Below are 7,751 nucleotides of genomic sequence, written 5' to 3'. Positions count from 1 at the left end.
AAAATATTAAGACTTTTTTGACTCATGTATTACTTAGATATGTTACATGTAGTCTCCAAAACTTTTAGTAGTTGCTCTAGAATTTGCAACAGATTTACCACTAGTCTCTGTCTACTTCCAAACATCCTTTATTGCTTCACAGGTAGTTTAGGTAACATAGAATTGAGTATTCAAAATTCCTCCCTCCCAACATTATAAGTGAACAATCTTGCCGCCATCCATTACATTCATCTATATGCTATAATCACCCTGTGTATTTTTCTTTATTATTTTAGTTATTTACTAGATCAATTAATAAGAAAAAATAAAATGTTTTATTTTGCCTAAATTCTTTTTCCGATGTACTTCCTTTATGTAGATCTAACTCACTGGCCTAAATAATTTTCCTTCTCTCTGAAGAACTTCTTTAAACATTTCTTGTAAGGCAGCTCTATTAGCTCCTAAATTCTGGAGGTTTGTTCCTGCCTGTGAAGCTGTTTCTTTCTACTTCGGTTTGGAATAATAATTTTACTGTGTACAAAACTGTCATTGCTTGAATTTTTCCATTTAATAAACATTTCACTCTATGCTTCTTGTTTGCATAATTTCTGGTGAAATGTCCGATGTAATTCTTACCATTGTTCCACTATAGGTGAGGTGTTTTTTTCCTCTGGTTTATTCTAAGATTTTCTATTTGCCTTTTTTTTTTTTTTCCACTATGACTAGTGATAGTTTGTTTGTTTGTTTGTTTGTTTTTGTATTTACCCTACTTGGTATTCTTTGAGCTTCCTCGGTTATAACAAACGTATCCCTGCTGGCTCAGATGGTAAAGCATCTGTCTACAATGTGAGAGACCCGAGTTTGATCCCTGGGTTGGGAAGATACCCTGGAGAAGGAAATGGCAACCCACTCCACTACTCTTGCCTGGAAAATCCCATGGACAGAGGAATCTGGTAGGCTATAGAACATGGGGTCGCAAAGAGTCGGACACGACTGAGAGACTTCACTTTCTTTCATGGTACCAGAGAGTAAGAGAGGTGGGGAGGCATCAGTTGGGAGACTGGTATTGACATATACACACCACTGTATATAAAATTAAAAGGTTCCATTACTTACCTATTTTATGTATGCTGGTGCTGCTAAGTCACTTCAGTCGTGTCCGACTCTGTGTGACCCCGTAGACGGCAGCCCACTAGGCTCCCCCATCCCTGGGATTCTCCAGGCAAGAACACTAGAGTGGGTTGCCATTTCCTTCTCCAACGCATGAAAGTGAAAAGTGAAAGTAAAATCGCTCAGTCTGTCCGACCCTCAGCGACCCCATGGACCGCAGCCTTCCAGGCTCCTCCGTCCATGGGATTTTCCAGTGATATCATATATTTGTCTTTCTCTGACTTACTTCACTCAATATGATACATTCCCATATGCCTCCATGGTTTGCACAAGCTATCTATTTGCATAAAACAATCTATCCCAATTTACCACATGAGCCATCCTTTCTCTCCCAAGTTCCTGTACATACACAGAATGCTATTGCTCTGTCTGTTTCAAAGGATAATAATAGTAAGAAAAACAGGGCTCCTCCCAAGTCCTCTTCTCCAGTCCGCAGTGAGTTTGGCAGTGCTCCTAAAGAGCTGGGATTCGGATGCTAAATGGGTGGTCACGGGGAAGGGCCAGCTGAAGGGCATGTGACCTCCTTTATCTCCATAACTGGAGTTTCACTCACGTCTTTTATCTTTTGCTTGCCACATCTTGCATAAGACTTGGCTGCCAAAAGCCATGTTTCTCTTGATTTCATCTTGACAAGAATATTTCTTCCCAGGAAATATCTTTGCAAAAAAAAGTTATCAGATCAGATCAGTCGCTCAGTCGTGTCTGACTCTTTGCAACCCCATGAATTGCAGCACGCCAGGCCTCCCTGTCCATCACCAACTCCCGGAGTTCACTCAGACTCACGTCCATCGAGTCAGTGATGCCATCCAGCCATCTCATCCTCTGTCGTTCCCTTCTTCTCTTGCCCCCAATCCCTCCCAGCATCAGGGTCTTTTCCAATGAGTCAACTCTTCTCATGAGGTGGCCAAAGTACTGGAGTTTCAGCTTTAGCATCATTCCTTCCAAAGAAATCCCAGGGCTGATCTTCTTCAGGATGGACTGGTTGGATCTCCTTGCAGTCCAAGGGACTCTCAAGAGTCTTCTCCAACACCACAGTTCAAAAGCATCAATTCTTTGGCACTCAGCCTTCTTCACAGTCCAACTCTCACATCCATACATGATCACAGGAAAAACCATAGCCTTGACTAGACTAAACCTTTGTTGGCAAAGTAATGTCTCTGCTTTTGAATATGCTATCTGGGTTGGTCATAACTTTCCTTCCAAGGAGTAAGCGTCTTTTAATTTCATGGCTGCAGTCACCATCTGCAGTGATTTTGGAGCCCAGAAAAATAAAGTCTGACACTGTTTCCACTGTTTCCCCATCTATTTCCCATGAAGTGATGGGACCAGATGCCATGATCTTCGTTTTCTGAATGTTGAGCTTTAAGCCAACTTTTTCACTCTCCTCTTTCACTTTCATCAAGAGGCTCTTTACTTCCTCTTCACTTTCTACCATAAGGGTGGTGCCATCTGCATATCTGAGGTTATTGATATTTCTCCTGGCAATCTTGATTCCAGCTTGTGTTTCTTCTAGTCCAGCGTTTCTCACGATGTACTCTGCATATAAGTTAAATAAACAGGGTGACAATATACAGCCTTGACGAACTCCTTTTCCTATTTGGAACCAGTCTGTTGTTCTTGAGTACCATATTCTCTATCTCCTTGCTTGCTTGTCTACTTCAAGGAAATAAAGTTCCTTGAGAGAACTGGATATGTCTGAATGTCTTAAACAGGGTGTAGTGATTGAATACAGCACATGATAAATCAATATTTATTGAATGACACATAAGTAGATCTCTAATTTTGGATTATCCTGTTACACAATGTGACTCGTAATTTTGCTTGTATTCTTCCCTAATTGTCTCATATATGTTTTTGGATCCAATAGAAATGTACATGCTAGAAGTGTGCTTGAAGTGTGTCTAGCACATAATTAGGTAATTGAAGTGTGTCTAGCACATAATTAGGTAGAGAGAGAAAAATCAGTATACACATTTTATTTTACCAAATAGTAATTCAGATAGTTCTTTGTATAATAAATAATATTTTATAAATTTCCCTGGTGGCTCAGTAAAGAATCAACCTTCAATGCATAAGACTCGGGCTCAATCCCTGGGTCAAGAAGTTCCCTTGGAGAAGGAAATGGCAACCCACTCCAGTATACCTGCCTGGAGAATCCCATAGACAGAGGAGCCTCGAGGGCCATAGCCTCTCAAAGAATCAGACTCGACTTAGCAACCAAACAACAACGAATATTAATATTTTATGAAAGCTAAGACCCAGAATAGCTGCCTCTCATTATAATTAGCATCTAGACTCTGAAACTAGAGTCAATTTATAATGAAAGAATGAGAGAAAGGAGGAAGAGAGAAGAAACTAAGGAAAGAGGAAGGGTATTTAAATTCCAGTTTTTTTACTTGAAGGATATCCTTTTCCTGGATGTTTTTTAAGATGGATTGGGTACCTGCTACACAATGTAATATGCTGGGTGCTATTCCCTCAAAAAAACTGGGCTAGTGGATCATTTTCCTTCTAGCAGTTTCAATTTATTTTATAGGACAGATGTGATGAATACTCAAATTCCTATTTTAGTTCTCAATTTCGAATTTATTGACACATTCTAAATTGTCCTAAAGTAGGACCTAATTTCTTTTTTGCCTTGCCTTTATTAAAGAAATATAACTTTCAGACACCCACATGACTTACAGGCAAGTACTGAGGTGAAGGCAGGATGGTGGTCTACTTAGAAAAATAGATTAAAAATGGTTTTGTGCATCCTGCGAGGATTGGAATGATAAAGGAAACCCCTGATTGGAAGATTGTAGGACCAGAGAAAGAAAAGATATTTGCGCAAGAATATAGAGATTCCTTTATTTGTTTTCTCTTATTTTCAGACCCACTGTGTATATTATGCTTTGCCTTGGAGACCCTTAACCTGTCAAGATTATAAATGATTATTGAGTTTGCCTATCAAATATCCAGTGCTGATTGGCTCGTCTGAATAACTACACAGATTTGAAATTGTGGTAGAACCGACAGTAAACGGATACTTCCAAATTGCCCTCCCCAGAGCCCCCAGACTCTCAAGGCTCATCTCTACCTGCTCTGGTCTGGGCCACCTCCCTGGGACGGGAGGACACCTTGCTCTGCGTGCAGACGGAGCAGCAGCAGCTTTCTGGGTTCTCGGGGCATTCGCTAACCGCTTGCGCAATTTGATGCACCACATTAGGCTAACCCACGCGTATGGACCCCGAACACCAAGTGACGCCCCTGTGGTCCGGGGATGGGGTGTCAGAAAGGCAGTTTTCTCTTCGCTCAGGGTCCCAGCTGGCTAATGAGTCAAACGAGTTAGGGAAGCATCTCGTGTGGCTCACCTGCCTCTGAAAATCTTCTCTTGTTTGTCAGGACAGCCTGTTCTGTTTGAAAGCTTTATATACCTCTAGCATTCTCCATGACTAAGATGCACCACACTCATCTTGTCTGTATCTATGTTTATCTCTGGTTCTGTAGCGATGTCTGTACCGGTATCTATATCGTCATTCACGCCTATCTACCCAGCTGTGCTAATTGTAAGGAATTGTGTGAATCCCATCTCCATATGCATATTCAGGAGATTTTATAATCACTTTGAAAGAAATGCTCCTGCTAGAAATATTGGGGGAAAATTTTTATAGGATACTTGTCACATTCTTTTGGTAACTTTTAGTTTTAAAATGTAGCCCAATTTTCATCCACCTCGCATTCAGAGAAGACCCCTTCCCACTAATATGGTTCATCATCAACATCTATTTTCACCTTTCTTTATCTCAGACTCTCTTTAAATTCCATTTTTATTGGTTTGTTCAAACCCTGTGTATAAGTCCCTTGAAATCAAAATAGGGCAAGCTTGCTAGCCTTCGCCTTGCATGAAATTACAAGCAGGTGAGAGTTGAACAATTAATACTTCTTTATTCTCAGTGGTGGTACGAGCAGTGCCACTTTAATGCTGTTTAAGCTTATTATCTAATTGCATGCTTGTGCTAGCTTCAGAGACGGCATGACGTGAAGGCAGGCTTGTGCTGTGTTCCCTCCGCAGTGGAATATTCAATTATTTGTTCTGACTCATGTAATTCCCTGTATTCCAAGCTTGTTAATGTCATTACAGAGCTGAAATAAAGTGATTACTCTTAATGAGTATTTATCCGATAGGTAATGCAATTCCTGCACCCGCTAGCTGACAGTGTACGATTATGGATTTTTCTCCTTAGCCCTCCTCTCTTCCCACTCCAAAGACACCAGCCCCCATCTCCTGACTCCCCTGTCAGGAAGGCAACATGGCATTGCAGTGTTCTGTGAAATACTGTCAGATGATGGGGAAAAAATAAAAATCCTAAAAAAAAAAAGGAAAAGAAAGAATCACAGCATCCCCCGGTAGAGCTCCGGCTAATGACCACTGCTTCCACTGGCTGGCGGTGATGACAGCTCTTGCTAAATGATAATGGCATGCCTGCTGTTGAGTTTGCCCACTTATGTTATTTCTCTTGACATGGTTCTGGGGAAGGCCTAATTTTTTTGACATTTGACCATGCAAATTTGAGTCCTGATACATTATTCTGCATTTACATCCTCCCAGTGTTGCTGTTTAAAATGTGCTACAAGCTCCAGGAGTTCAGCTAATAAAGGCCACAGAATGAAAGCAGTTAAATATGAATGCAAGAGGAGACCTGATGACGGCCGGCATGCCTGTCTCGGAGATGACCTTCTAGAGACGAGCGTGGAGAATCCTTTCTAAGGCACGTGGTAAGGAATGTAGCACCCGTTTTTGGTTTTTTGTGGGGTTTTTTGCTTTTTTTTTTTCCCTAGAGTATTTTTAAAGATTTTAAGATACATACCAATGGAGAGCAAAAATGACCTTATTATATTTTACATGGGAGTTTCTTCCACTCAGCTTAGGAGTTAGCATATTATTAATGACTTTCCAGGTACTGCGCATGTCTCAGACTCTGAACCATGCTTCTGCAGGGAGCTGTCCCTGATGAACTCAGGGCCATGCAGGCCCCACATTAGGTGAGCACTTCCACGTCATCAAAATGCCACGCCTGTCGGATCGAAGAAAATCCTTCCACATCACAGATTTCTGTAGGTTTGGGAGTAAGTCACACTTGAGACTGTATTTTTCTTTGCTCCTGACAAATTTGGAACTGGCAATAAAAGTGAGGAAAGTTTTAAAAATAGTCAAAATGGTGGTAAGTATACTAAATTGACATAAGAACTACAAAAAATAAACTACTAATCATAATAATGATAAAAGCATTTGCAAATTTGCTACATACATCAAAATTAATATAGGTATTTCAAAAAATAGCCTTTTATTTTGCTGCCTTAACTGAAAGAAAAAATTTGTTGCTTATGAATTGTCCATCTTTATATTTTATTTAGTAAGAGTTCAGTTCACTAAATTGGAATTTTATTTCTTCATATATTTTGAGGTGCTTTACTGTATATAGGCCCCTTTGTGGTTAAATGTGTTTAAATAAGTCATTTAATAAAAAGGAATAATTGGGCTTTAGGTTTGATAAGTATTGAGAATATTTCGGCACTTGCCTCTGCAGCACATGCCCTAAAATTGGAATTATGCAGAGGTGAGCATGACCCCTGTGCAAGGGTGGCACGAACATGTGTACTACTTTCCATAGTTTTTATAACAAAAAAAGAAGCAGATGCACAGATACGGAGAAGAAATTAAGTGTTACCAGTGGGGCAGGGAGAGAGATATGACAGGGGAGGAGATTAAGAAGCACAACTGCTATGTATAAAATCATATGGTATACCTATAGCTAAAGCAACTAAACTGAAAAGAAGAAAACCAAAAAGAAAAGAATATCCCAGAAATCCCTCTTTGTAATTAGGGGATACCCATCATTTTTATCTCTTTTTTCCTCCCTCCCTTTCATTCTCCTGTTCCCTCCCCCTTTCCCTCCATTTCTCTTGTAAAAAACACAGTATCTGCCATATGTTTAAGCACCTGCTCTATCTGTCCATGTCACTAGTTGAATGCCGAAGAATTTACAAAACTGAATGAATAAGATGGACTCTCTGGGAATAGGGCTTCCATGGTGGCTCAGCTCATAAAGAATCCTCCTGCAATGTCGGAGACCTGGGTTCGATCCCTGGGTTGGGAAGATCCCCTGGAAAAAGGAAAGGCTTCCTACTCCATTATCCTTGGTCTTTCCTGGTAGGTCAGCTGGTAAAGAATCCGCCTACAATGCAGGAGACCTGGGTTTGATCCCTGGGTTGGGAAGATCCCCTGGAGAAGGGAAAGGCTACCTACTCCAGTATTCTGACCTGGAGAATTCCATGGCTTGTATAGTCCAGGGGGTCACAAAGAGTTGGAAACAATTTGACTTTCACCTCTGGTAATAAGAATCTTGTGCAATAGGAAGGAGTGATTAGGCAAAGAAAGTAAGGTACTAAAGACACTTTGCTTTATAGAAACAGTCTTATTACCAAGAAGTTAATCCACCTACTTGAGATCAAAGTCAGAAAATATAACTGTCAGTTTGACTTCTAAGAACGGACTGTTTTCCTCAGAGGCTGCAGGAGGGTGCGTGCCCTCGTGTCTCGTGCTGTACCTGAATCGTCAA

At 40.6% G+C, this 7,751-nt stretch overlaps 1 non-coding gene across 1 annotated transcript; it reads left to right on the top strand.

Annotated features, from left to right (window-relative positions):
* The first annotated feature begins 6,703 nt into the window (after nt 1–6,703).
* Nucleotides 6,704–6,807, top strand: LOC113879317. Its single transcript, XR_003507286.1, has one exon. It is a non-coding gene; the product is annotated as a U6 spliceosomal RNA (small nuclear RNA).
* Nucleotides 6,808–7,751: the final 944 nt, after the last annotated feature.

Source organism: Bos indicus x Bos taurus, chromosome 20 (genome assembly GCF_003369695.1).
Source record: "Bos indicus x Bos taurus breed Angus x Brahman F1 hybrid chromosome 20, Bos_hybrid_MaternalHap_v2.0, whole genome shotgun sequence".
Classification (NCBI taxonomy): Eukaryota; Metazoa; Chordata; class Mammalia; order Artiodactyla; family Bovidae; genus Bos; species Bos indicus x Bos taurus.
The sequence above is the reverse complement of the archived record's forward strand: the minus strand, read 5'-3'. Positions and strand labels throughout refer to the sequence as shown.